Source organism: Pongo pygmaeus, chromosome 2 (genome assembly GCF_028885625.2).
Source record: "Pongo pygmaeus isolate AG05252 chromosome 2, NHGRI_mPonPyg2-v2.0_pri, whole genome shotgun sequence".
NCBI lineage: Eukaryota > Metazoa > Chordata > Mammalia > Primates > Hominidae > Pongo > Pongo pygmaeus.
The window spans coordinates 162966914-162980544 of NC_085930.1; the positions used below are offsets into that span (position 1 = coordinate 162966914).

The window sequence follows — 13631 nt, forward strand, 5'->3', positions numbered from 1 at the left end:
ATTCGTTTGTTATGTATCTAACTTTTGGTATCTACATAACCTACATGATACTGGTTCTAAGAGGTTAAGTAAACTCCTGAGGTTTTGCATACAGGAAAGGAAAGATGTTTAACAGACTTAGACAAGAATTACCATGGTCCTACTGTTCCTGCCCAGTGGGGGACCTTTTTTAGTTCAGACTCAAACTGCAAATTACTTTCCCATCACAAAAATAAGTGAAATCAAGCCCCTCACATTGCACCATGCATGTAGAATACAGAGGCAATAGACAAGAGTATTGAAAAAGAAGCCGAAGCTGCAATCCAGTAAACAAAAAGAGAATCCATTTCCAAGAGAATAAAATAGAATAAGCAGAAGGCATTAAACAGGAAGCACTGGATGGAAGCCATCTTGTAATGGGTTATTAAGACACAGAATTAAGGATATAATTTTCCTAGCACAGATAGGCACAAGACAGGAGACATGTGCAGAACAGCACAGACAACTCAAGAAAAGAAAACAGGTCAGAAATAAGTCTTTAACTTCTCTTGGTTAAATGATTCAATAATAACTTTAAAAAGAAGATGTGAACATTAATGTCTGGATTAGTTCATTATTCATGACTTATGAACACCACAGAATACTTTTATATAGTTCTCATTTCAAAATATAGGCTTAACAATTTTCAATTAATTTCTCCTATTGCTGCTACAATTTTTCAGGTTAAAAACTCTCCAACTGCAGTATAGATAATTTATCAATACTAAATGGACCCACTTGATTATTTTGACCAAGATATTGCTGCCCAGAGAATCAAATGAGTTAAGGAATTTATCACACACGTTGGGCTTTCATGGTGAGGAACAGAGAACAGTAATCCATTTCATGTTATTCCGGTGGATGCGCAAGGTTCTTCCAATTGCACACCAGACACTTGACCTCTGTCAACTAAGTGAATTCCAGTCTCCATAAAATGCTGATTCTGAAGCTTTTTTAAAAACCCTTTTTTGAGCCCATATTCATCTCCAGCTACTTTTCTTTGACTGACTTTTCCACTATACAAAATATTGGTAAGTTGCCAGATTGTAATACATTGAAGAGCCTGTGGGAGATGCAGAAAAAGATAAAGAGAGAGAACAGACAAGTCTCACTAGACATTTTGTATGAAGGAGGGCATTAAGACCAACCTGCTATGCTACAATTTGACAGTGGCTACATTCTTTTGCCTAAAGCCACACTAAGTGTCTCCTAAGACTCATCAATATACTTTCTTTTTTAATTTCATGTGCTCTTCAACTACTTATTCTGATATAGGAACTGTAGACTTTGGGAAAATGAAACTGCTGTCAAATCACAGCATAACAGGGAGGGAGGCAGGATCTTTCTCTTCTCTCATTGGCTTAACCCAGTATCAAGCCAGAAGCCAGGGAGCCTGGCTGATGTAATTCATAAAATCATATTCCCAGGGCACAGAGTAGCATGGAGAAGCATGGACAGACAAACAGAGAATAGCCATAATTCTTCCCCAGTTTTATCCTTAGTCTGACAACTCTCCTCAATGATAATTTTATTTTCTTCTGTCTGATCACTAAATGTTGGAATGTCATAGTCATTCTTAGGCTTTCCTGTCTTTTCACTCCACACTATACACACGAGAGATCCTTCATACTTATGGTTGCAATTACCACCTACACACCAATGATTCACTAATTTGCAATTCCAATCCAGACCTCTCCCCTGAACTTGAGACCAAAATATCCAAGTGCCTCTTGGACATCTCCTGTTCAATGTTCCAAACTCAACATGTTCACAACCACCTTCATAATCTTCTCCTCTAAATGCGACCCCCTTCCAATGTTTCCCCTCCCTACAAATGACTGCACTAGTCAGAAAATTCTGCAATCCCAGAATCATCTTCTTCACATTTCATATGCAATACATTACTATGCACAATGGATCTGTCCTGAAAAATCTCTCAAACTTATCCAGCACTGTTTATATCCACCACCACCAAGGCACAAGGACCTTCATCTGCACCAAGACTACTATTGCCCATCTCACTCCTACCTCTACTCGAATCTGTTTTCAACTTAATAGACAAAGTAATCTTTAAAAATACTCATAAGTCTGGTTGTTTCACTGCCTTGCTCTAAAGCCTTCAGTCATTTTTTAGTCTCTGATGAGAACTTTATCATGATCTACGAGGCTTCCTCCAGATTCTCTCCCTCCTTATTCCTTCTCACCGTCTGTGCTCTTGTCATGCTACCATTAGTTCCTGAGAAAGGCTGAGCCTCTGCCTGCCAGAGGAGATTGTGTATGGCCCCCTTTGAATGAAATGCTCTGCTGTGGCCAACACCTTAATCCTTTGGCAACACAACTGCAACTCACACTCCAGATCTTAGCTCAGACAAGTTGTAATTTTTCTAGGAGAAAGCCTTCTTGCCCCTTCCCTTCAAGCTAATAGGCTCCCTCATAGCACTGTGCACCTTTCCTTCATAGAACTTACCTCATTTGTCGGTTTTAGTTTTTGTGTTGTTGCTGTTGTTGTTGTTTTGGAGACTGGGTCTTGCTCTGTTGCCTAGGCTGGAGTGCAGTGGTGTTATCACCACTTATTGCAGACTTGAACTCCTGGGATCAATCAATCTTCCCACCTCAGCCTCCCAAATAGCTAGGACTACAGGTGCACACCACCACGTCTGGCGAATTTTTTGTATGTTTTGTGGAGACAGGGTTTCACCACATTTCCCAGGCTGGTCTCAAATTCCTGTGCTCAAGTGAACTGCCTGCCTTGGACTCTCAAAGTGCTGGGATTATAGGTATGAGACACTGCACCCAGCCCTCATTTCTAATTTTAAATTTGTTGGGGGGTGATTATTTGATTAATATTCCCTGTCCTCAGTAGACTGTAAGATCCATGTGAACAGGACCACGTCTACTTTGGCTTACAGTATTCACAGCACTGTGCCTAGCATATGGTATGTGATTGACAGATATATCTGCTGAATGGAGGTGGGAATAGATGACTGGATGAGTGAATACAGGAATGAATGGAAACAGTCAACATTAATCCTGCAGTTGGCAAGCACTGTCATTCCAGCTGGGAGGTCTTGGGTGGTGGCTAATAATGCAAGAGACTGAGCCATGAAACAGAAAGTAAAAACTGAATTTGTAATTATTTCAAGATTTGTGTAAATAAGAAACTCTATTCAAGCAGTCCCTTGGGTGGGCCCTGCCTCAGGCATGCTGGGACCTCAGCACCCCAGGCCAGAAGGAAAGAGGAAGAGCCCAGGGCCGACAGCACACATCAGTGCAGAGCCCACTGTAAGGTGAGGAGCTCAGGAAAACAGTCCAAGATGCTTAGGTTAACACTTGGGCGCTCAGAGTTGACAGAGAGGTTAACACGGAGTTCAGTTCCTGTTAGAGCAGTCCTGCAGGGGTTTGCCATACCTGTCAATGAGCTGTAAAGACTTTCCCATCAGATAATACACACGAGAGCCTAGAGAGAAGACGGAAAGGAAACTAGTCAAACCGGCTGTCTGATCAAACTGGCTGTCTTTACATGGGTGAGTGCTTTCGTCGCAGGGAAACCATTTGGGCATCTCAATGTTCCTCACACGGATGCCAGCATTCTTTTTTTCACTTCCAAAATGTTTTCCAGCTCTCATGTAAATCTGGTCTGTAATTCAGCAAAATTATTTTTAGGAAGATAACACAGTTTCATCTTTGAACCTAAAGTGAATAAAAGTTTTAAAAACTTGTTTTGGAAATAATATAATGACTTCTCTGTATCTGAATATACCATGTAACTATGGGTGAAAGACAAAACCTGCAGCTAACAACTATAATTTGTAAGGTTGCATTGTTAGCCTGAGGAGCTGCCAAGGATGTTTGGAACTAGGAATTTTTTAAACGCTGTGACAACTGGTATTCTTTAACATCAGATAAGTTGATTTTATCTATCTATAAAAAATTATCAAGTCTCAGACTCCCTGGCAAGTTGTATTTTGTTTGTTGTTTGTGAAACTTTTCAAGCTTTTATTCATTTTTTATGTCTATGGTATTCCTACCTTGATGTGACCATTTTCAGTTACTCGTAGAGCCTGACTGGACGCATACAGCATGCATACAGAGAGTGAAGGAAAGAAAGAACAGACCCAGGAAATGCCTTTCCTCAGAGGCATGATAATGCCAAGGCTCAGACTTGACTTTGCAGTTTTCTAAACTTGTCTCTGTTTCCATTAGCAACTGTGAAATACAACCAGCACAGTGTTTCACATTGAGACTGCTTTTGCCAGGAGGTTGCATAATTAGATTGAATGTGCTTAATCTCTCCTAGAGCTAAAACATGGAAAGATTTCATTTGATGAATTAGAAAAAAATAAACAGTGGAAAATATTTAAAACTGAAGCATTTGTGGGTTTCTAACATCAATACATAATGTCTTTTCCTGGTTTGGTTTCAGAAGTTGCACACCAAAACTGCTACATCTAATGGTGAGGTTTGTAGAAAACTTTGTTGCGGTTGCTTCTTACAATGGGAGCCAGAATTAAAAACCGATTGCATCATAATATCACTCATTAGAGAGTCAGGGGAAGAAAACAAAGCTATCTCATTCAGTAAACGACCTATGATGCTGAGGCATTATGTTTGACCTGATGGGGGAGAAGTGAACCAAAATAGTGCCTCTATGAGCTTGCAACTGATTAAGAAAAATTTTAGCGTTAAAAATAATAAATAATGTAACTGTGACTATTTTGCATGTCTTAAGATTGTGAAAAAAATTCCTTTGTGCTGACAAGGATTAGAGATTTCTTGCAAAAAAATGTCAGTTGAGCTGAACCTTAAAAGAAATAAATAAATGCACGGAGGCAAGAAGCACAAATACCATCTAATTCCTGCTCTAGTCTAAAATTCCACTGCAACCATGATCAAAGTATCCATTTGGAAAACAACAAGTAGCTTTTTTGAGTGTTTTAAACTCTATTTATTTATTTTTTATTTTCTTTTTTTTTATTTTATTATTATTATACTTTAAGTTTTAGGGTACATGGGCACAATGTGCAGGTTTGTTACATATGTATACATGTGCCATGCTGGTGTGCTGCACCCATTAACTCGTCATTTAGCATTAGGTATATCTCCTAAAGCTATCCGCCTCCCTCTCCCCACCCCACAACAGTCCCCAGAGTGTGATGTTCCCCTTCCTGTGTCCATGTGTTCTCATTGTTCAATTCCCACCTATGAGTGAGAACATGAGGTGTTTGGTTTTTTGTGCTTGCGATAGTTTACTGAGAATGATGATTTCCAATTTCATCCATGTCCCTACAAAGGACATGAATTCATCATTTTTTATGGCTGCATAGTATTCCATGGTGTATATGTGCCACATTTTCTTAATCCAGTCTATCATCGTTGGACATTTGAGTTGGTTCCAAGTCTTTGCCATTGTGAATAGTGCCGCAATAAACATACGTGTGCATGTGTCTTTATAGCAGCATGATTTATAGTCCTTTGGGTATATACCCAGTAATGGGATGGCTGGGTCGAATGGTATTTCTAATTCTAGATCCCTGAGGAATCGCCACACTGACTTCCACAAGGGTTGAACTAGTTTACAGTCCCACCAACAGTGTAAAAGTGTTCCTATTTCTCCACATTTTATTTTCTATTAAGTTTAAATACCAGAACTGGTACTAACTCTAATCGCCTAAACTAATACATAGATTCCCATCCTTCAAGGTAACTAAAGAGATTGGTTTTGTTTTCTTTTAAATTTCACAGTCACATAGGTATATTTTTTGTTTTTATTTGTTTTACCACAGGTAAGGATTAAATCAGGCTGAAATATGCTGGTTTTAAAAGCTTTACTTATCACACTTTCATCTGAAAATAGCTTCACCATCTAATACATCAAATACTTCCTCTTCCATATACCTAATGTGTAGTTACCTCCCACTAGATACTACTTCTGTCAAGAAGCTAAAAGGTCCTTACTCTCTTCAGACCTTTTCATCCCAACACAGTCTTTCCTAGACACACACACACACACACTCACACACACATTTTGGGAAAAGAAATAAAACTCTGCCCCCAGATATCTCCTCATTGTGATGAAGCTATCCCCTGAAAGCCCATAAAATATTGCATTATGAAGAGGGACTGTGTGTTAACTTCATACATTCTGATAAGCTCAGACTTATAAAACCACCCCCTGATGACTGACTCCTCTCTCTGTATATATGTACACAGAGACAGATATAGATAGAGTAGTTGCCCAATTTCTCTTGACTGCCTCAGATGTAGAGAACTCAACATGTTCCATGTAAGCCTTTTTACAAGTACTAATTTCTTCAGTTAGCTATCATTCAACAAACAACAGTACCTGACATAATTTCATACTTTTTAATTTTGAAATAAGATTATCTGGGGGTGGGACCTAAAGCATCAAGATTTTGACAGCTCCCAGACATAATATTCAACCAAGGAAGCTCCAAGAGAATGGGATTGTTGTAGGAGTTACTAAGAAATTATTTTAGGCAGATAGAGAGGAAAAGGGGTCCTTGGGAAGTTTTCATTTTTAAAGCACCTCCAGAAAAGTTTCTTGTAAAGCCCCGGCTCTTAGAACCAGGCCGGCAACCTTTGATATGCAAATGAAGGCCATTAGAAACTGGGTCCACCCAACATTGCGATTCCCGTGCCCTTCTTGCCCTTGCTCCTGCCCCAATGTGCCTGGAAGCATGGCCACCCCCACATATCCCCGCGTGTGTGGAACATCATGGTGCCCTGAATTTGCATATTAAAAGGCTAGGGTGGGAGGGCCAGTTTTTTCACGGGCTACGTGAATGGCATACCTGGTCAAACAAATCCCCTGAGACCTGTGCAACTCAGACACCACCTCCTCCAGCTATGGAATATAGCTGGTTGATATTACTTGAAAGCAGGGTTCTGTCTCTTGACTTTGGAGCCTCCCTCCCTCTGTCTCTGCGCAGGGGAGCTTCTTCTTTCTTTCTTCCCCCTTCCTTCTTGCCTATTAAACTCCCTGCTCCTTAAAACAACTCCACGTGTGTCCGTGTTGGTTTTTCTAATTCAACTGGAGAGGAAGAACCTGGTGTTCCTCCACTCGTTGGAGCCGTATCAGGATCAAGTCTGTCACTCTGTCTTGTTTGTTTAGCGGTCGACTACTAGCCCATGCACAGTGCCTGGGCATGGGAGGCTCTTTTTAAAATGATTCATCAGATTGTCATTAATGAAACTGGTACATGGTTAATTAATAGAAATAGTTAATTGATTGAGGTGACAGAAAAAGAGTCTCAGTAGAGTGGGAACAATCATTTGAAAAGTCTCATAATTCTGATGACATAATCAACCTGCACTCTTCCACTGTCACAGCTGGGAATCACTAAATTGGACTACACAATGTTAGAACTGGAAGGGCCTTAGAGATGACTTGGTCGTTGCTTTCAGCTTGGGATCTGCCAAGCCCTCGAGTTTCTCAGTGGGACCTCAAGGGTGGGTAAGGGGATGAGGGGAAGGCCAAGCCAGTGGGGACCCAGCTTCCATGTCATCTCTCCAGCAGAGGAGCTTTGCTTTTATTCCTTCATTCAGCAACTACTTGCTGAGTATATACATTTCACCAGGTTTATGGTTATGCTAAGGATCCAGGAATGAGAAAAACAATTGCCTTTCTTATAACTCACAGTTGTACATGTTTTATTTGTTAAGTTCTACGTTTATTTGTTAAGTTCTCTTTTTCTTCTGAAAAAGAGCTCTTCTTTGATAGCTAGACAATGCAGATATGTAAACAAAGGCCTACTTCTTCATTTTATAGATAAACTGAGATTAAATGAATTACAGAATTAACTGTCAAAAACATGTCAGAACCAAGACAGAACTCTACTTCCTCTATCACCAAGCCCAGTGGTCTATCCATATGACATTTCACATTATAGAAGTAGTGGTTTCATGAAAGAACTGAGACTACATACAAGAACAGATCCTTACCATCTCCCTCATGAAGTTTAGAGTCCCGTAAAAACGGAACTGCCAGTAGCTCGGTATATTGGTCAGCATAACTGGTTGCAAGTACCTAAAACACCAACTCGAACTGGATTGAACCATACAGAGAAGTTATTGATTCATGTAACTGAAAAGTCCAGAAGGAGGTACAGTTTCAGAAGATTGATCCAATGATTCATACAATGTGACTAGAACATAGTTGCTTCCTCTTGTTCCTCAGCAATATTTCCTTAGCAATGGCTCCATTCCCAACAGGCATTCTCCTTGAAGTCTCAAGAAGGTGTCCAGGCTACATGTTTTCAGTAGAAAAGAGAAAATCTGCTTACCAAAACTGGAATCCCAGAACATAATCTTATTGATCTGAATTCATCTGTACCTATCTGGGCTAATATGCTGATGGGCTTAAGGTGACTGAGAGTTCTGAATCTGATTGTATCTGAATCTAACTGAGCAACCCAGTTAGCCAATGAGAATTCTAATGAGAAATCTAAACTTTTAGAGTTTATTAAACATTCAAACATGAACACTAAAACATAATAGTGCTAGTGTTTCCGGATATGTTTTTCTTTGCTACAATATTACATATTGTTCAAATTTTTATAAGATAATATTTAAATGACGAGTGTAAAAAGTTTGCAATACACATTTGACTCTTGTACATCCAAAGATGCTTTGTCTTGGTCGTACGGTGGTTGATAAATAAAAACTGTAGTCTTATTCACAACCTTTCCTCAAACTTATGTACTTGAGCTGAGTGCTAAGTAGCCACAAACAAAATATGCTATTCTTGCTTATAAGTACAATTTTAAAAGTAAGAGACAGCACACTTGGTGTGAATGCTCAGTTGTTGCTTTTAATTATAAATATATTTGGAGTTATATTTTTTGTGTTGACATGAAACAATGTTTTCATGAAGCTAACATTAAGTTTACACTGACCCCACTGATAGCATCTGCCATCTCGTCTTCTGAAATTATAACATTTCTGAGATTGTATGAATTGGTAGAAACTATTTTATGTGTATGTGTACAATTATAAGTGATTTTTAAATTTTACTTTCTCCATTATATTTCTTAGGCTTCTCTTAAGCCAACAGTTCAAATTTGAGAAAAAAGTAGTATCATTAGCTACTCATAATATTTGTGAAGACATTTATATGATGGAAATTATAAAGAAGATAACCCATCTTCATTTATTCCTATCTCCTAGTCAAACTTTTTTTTCATAATTTGTTTTTTGGTCTGGCATTGTCACATAATGACTGAAAAAGTGCCTCTTATGATCTTCACGCCTGATAAATGAATAAGTGACTGGATACACTGTAGAGTGCCAGAGTGTTTAGGGAAGCCTAGCACAATCTATGGAAGATTGTACCCAGGAATGTTTGTTCACTATTTGGTTGACTCTATGGTGAAGATGTAATAATAGTTGACATTGCAAACACAATGTGCTTTGCATGTTTTCACACATTCAAATCTTCACAATAACCTTATGAGGTATTATCTTAATTTCACAGATGAGGATTAGTTAACACAAAGAGGCTAATTTTCTCACATGCCTCTTCTAAATGTCTGTTTTTATTCGCATCTGTCTAATCTGTCTAGTATGATTCTCTCAAAGGATAGAAAATTGGTTCTCAATCCTGCTCCTCATGAGGTAAACAGGATACATTTTTAAATAATGATTATCTTAAAATACAAAAGACCAATGATAGAAACTGCAGGTGAAGATGAGGAGCAACTGCAATTTCCATCTTTAACAAATAGGAATGTAAATAGGTACAACCACGTTGGGACAAACAATTTAATCTAACAAATTATTTGGCATATGGTAAGTAAATGGGCAGATTACCTCCATTGCTTTGATTTGCATTTATTTTGACTGTGAATAATGTCTGGTTCTGAATAGCTCTTGGGAACTACCAGACACTCCCGCTAGCACCCCAGAAAAGTGGGCCTTCAACCCTCTCACTGCTGACACAGCTGACACTCCCTTGATCCAACTTTTTTTCAATCTTCCTTGCTCTCAGATGCCTTATTTTCTGTTTTCTGCCCCAAGCTCCTCCAGACCTGATACTCAGTGCTACTATGATCTTTCCTTTCCTTCTGTTACTTGTGCTTTCCTTCCAACTGACTGGCCTCAGTGGTTCTGGGTGAACTTTCTCCTACGCCCCTACCTGGGCCCAACTCATTCATGGCCAGTGTTTCCCTGGGATCAACCCGTGGGTCCAGGTCTCTCTTCTCAGAACAGCCTAGAGACAGTTGAGTTTCATAGTAATTTCTTGGCAGAACTTCTCTAGTAAGAAGGATCATCTGCCAGGCTTTATGTGAGACCTGGATATGTATCCTGATAGTTGGTGCAAAAGTAGTCATGGTTTCAGACCCTGAATTTTAAATTATTATAAGTAGGCTCGAACACATCTTTATTAATCAAAATACAAACGATTACAATTAAAACATTTTTGCCAACGAGAAATAAGTTTGTTTATTCCTGTAGCATAAAAATCCATGCTTAGGGATTCAAAGAACTCTTGGAAAGCATTTTCTGCATCCTGCTGGTTGTGGAAGCTTTTTCCCTGAAAAATGTTGTTGAGATGCTTGAAGAAGTGGTTGGAGAAAGGTCAGGTGAACATGGAGCATGAGGCAAAACTTCGCAGCCCAACTTATTCAACTTTTGAAGCATTGGTTGTGCCAAAGTACGGTCAGGCGTTGTCCTGGAGAAAAATTGGGCCCTTTCTATTGACCAATGCTAGCTGCAGGCTTTGCAGTTTTTGAAGCATCTCATCAATTTGCTGAGCATACTTCTCAGATGTAATGGTTCCACCAGGATTCAGAAAGCTGTAGAGAATCAGACCGGCAGCAGACCACCAAACAGTGACCATGACCCTTCTTTGGTAAAAGTTTGGTGTTGGGAAGTGCTTTGAAGCTTCTTCTTAGTCCAACCCTGAACTGATCATTGCTGGTTGTCATATAAAATCTACTTTCGTCGCACGTCATAATCCGATTGAGAAATGGTTCATTGTTGCTGTGTAGAATAAGAGAAGATGACACTTCAAAATGACGACTTTTAAAAATTTTCGGTCAGCTCATGGAGCATCCATTTATTGAGCTTTTTCACCTTTCTAATTTCTTTCAAATGCCAAATGACGGTAGAATGCTCAACATTGAATTCTTCAGGCACTTCTCCCGTAGTTGTAAGAGGATCAGCTTCGATTATTGCTCTCAATTGGTTGTTGTCAACTTCCAATTGCTGGCCACCATGCTCTTCATCTTCAAGGCTCTTGTCTCTTTCACTAAACTTCTTGAACCACCACTGCACTGTGTTTGTTAGCAATTCCTGGGCCAAATGTGATGCTGATGTTGAAAGTTGTCTCCACTGCTTTACGACCCATTTTGAACTTGAATAAGAAAATCACTTGAATTTGCTTTTTGTTGTTGCAGGAAGTCAGGGACCCCGAATGGAGGGACCGGCTGAAGCCACAGCAGAAGAATGTGGATTGTGAAGATTTCATGGACATTTATTAGATCCCCAAATTAATACTTTTATAATTTCTTATGCCTGTCTTTACTGCAATCTCTGAACATAAATTGTGAAGATTTCATGGACACTTATCACTTCCCCAATCAATACCCTTGTGATTTCCTATGCCTGTCTTTAGTTTAATCTCTTAATCCCATCATTTTCGTAAGCTGAGGAGGATGTATGTCACCTCAGCACCCTGTGATGATTTCATTAACTGCACAAATTGTTTGTAGAGCATGTGTGTTTGAACAATATGAAATCTGGGCACCTTGAAAAAAGAACAGGATAACAGCAATGTTCAGGGAACAAGAGAGATAACCTTAAACTCTGACCACCAGTGAGCTGGGTGGAACAGAGCCATATTTCTCTTCTTTCAAAAGCAAATGGGAGAAATATCACTGAATTATTTTTCTTAGCAAGGAACATCCCTGAGAAAGAGAATGCATCCCTGAGGGTGGGCTTCTAAAATGGCCCCCTTGGGTGCAGCCATCTTTTATGGTCCACCTGTAGGGATGAAATAAGCCCCAGTCTTCCATAGTGCTCCCAGGCTTATTAGGATGAGGAAATTCCCGCCTATTAAATTTTGGTCAGACCGGTTGTCTGCTTTCAAACCCTATCTCCTGATAAGATGTTATCAATGACAATGCGTGCCGAAACTTCATTAGCAATTTTAATTTTGCCCCCGTCCTGTGGTCCTGTGATCTCGCCCTGCCTCCATTTGCCTTGTGATATTCTATTACTTGTGAAGCACGTGATCTCTGTGACCCACACCCTATTCCTACACTCCCTCCCCTTTTGAAAATCACTAATAAAAACTAGCTGGTTTTGTGGCTTGTGGGGCATCACGGAACCTACTGACACGTGATGTCTCCCCCGGATGCCCAGCTTTAAAATTTCTCTCTTTTGTACTCTGTCCCTTTATTTCTCAAACCGAATTTGCATTTTGTCTAACATCATTTCCATAGTCTGAAATAAACATAAAATAAACAGCAAGTAATAAGTTATTAGCGAAAAAAAGCCATAATTCCCAATTATTTAAGAATGTATTCCTTTATCAAACGACAAATTCCAACAATGCAAAAACCGCAATTACTTTTGCACTCACCTAATATTTTGGGTCTACCACAATCCTTGCTCAACGTAAACTACTCAAAATGTGTTTAATTGTATTAAACACTGATCAGAAGCATGCGTAAGTCAATTTTTAAATGTTTCTCAAAAAAACAGATTTGGTATTTTCACATGAAAACACATCCTGAAAACAAACAGCCCTATCAACAAGTGGGCAAAAGATATGAACAGACACTTTTCAAAAGAAGACATTTATGCAGCCAAAAGACACATGAAAAAATGCTCATCATCACTGGCCATCAGAGAAATGCAAATCAAAATCACAATGAGATACCATCTCACACCAGTTAGAATGGTGATCATTAAAAAGTCAGGAAACAACAGGTGCTGGAGAGGATGTAGAGAAATAGGAACACTTGTACACTGTTGGTGGGACTGTCAACTAGTTCAACCATTGTGGAAGTCAGTGTGGCGATTCCCCAGGGATCTAGAACTACAAATACCATTTGACCCAGCCATCCCATTACTGGATATATACCAAAGGATTATAAAACATGCTGCTATAAAGACACATGCACACGTATGTTTATTGCGGCACTATTCACAATAGCAAAGACTTGGAATCAACCCAAATGTCCAACAATGATAGACTGGATTAAGAAAATGTGGCATATATACACCATGGAATATGATGCAGCCGTAAAAAAGGATGAGTTCATGTCCTTTGTAGGGACATGGATGAAGCTGGAAACCATCATTCTCAGCAAACTATTGCAAGGACAAAAAACCAAACACTGCATGTTCTCACTCATAGGTGGGAATTGAACAATGAGAACACATGGACGCAGGAAGGGGAACATCACACACTGGGGCCTGCTGTGGGGTGGGGGGAGGGGGGAGGGATAGCATTAGGAGATATACCTAATGTTAAATGACGAGTTAATGGGTGCAGCACACCAACATGGCACATGTATACATATGTAACAAATCTGCATGTTGTGCATGTGTACCCTAAAACAAAGTATAATAATTTAAAAAAAAAA

General features: G+C 39.4%; 1 long non-coding RNA gene across 1 annotated transcript; it reads left to right on the plus strand.

The window, feature by feature from the left end:
* The first annotated feature begins 3195 nt into the window (after positions 1 to 3195).
* Positions 3196 to 12319, plus strand: LOC134739199 (uncharacterized). The gene is made up of 2 exons (XR_010125782.1): positions 3196 to 3542; positions 11436 to 12319. It is a non-coding gene; the product is annotated as an uncharacterized LOC134739199 (long non-coding RNA).
* Positions 12320 to 13631: the final 1312 nt, after the last annotated feature.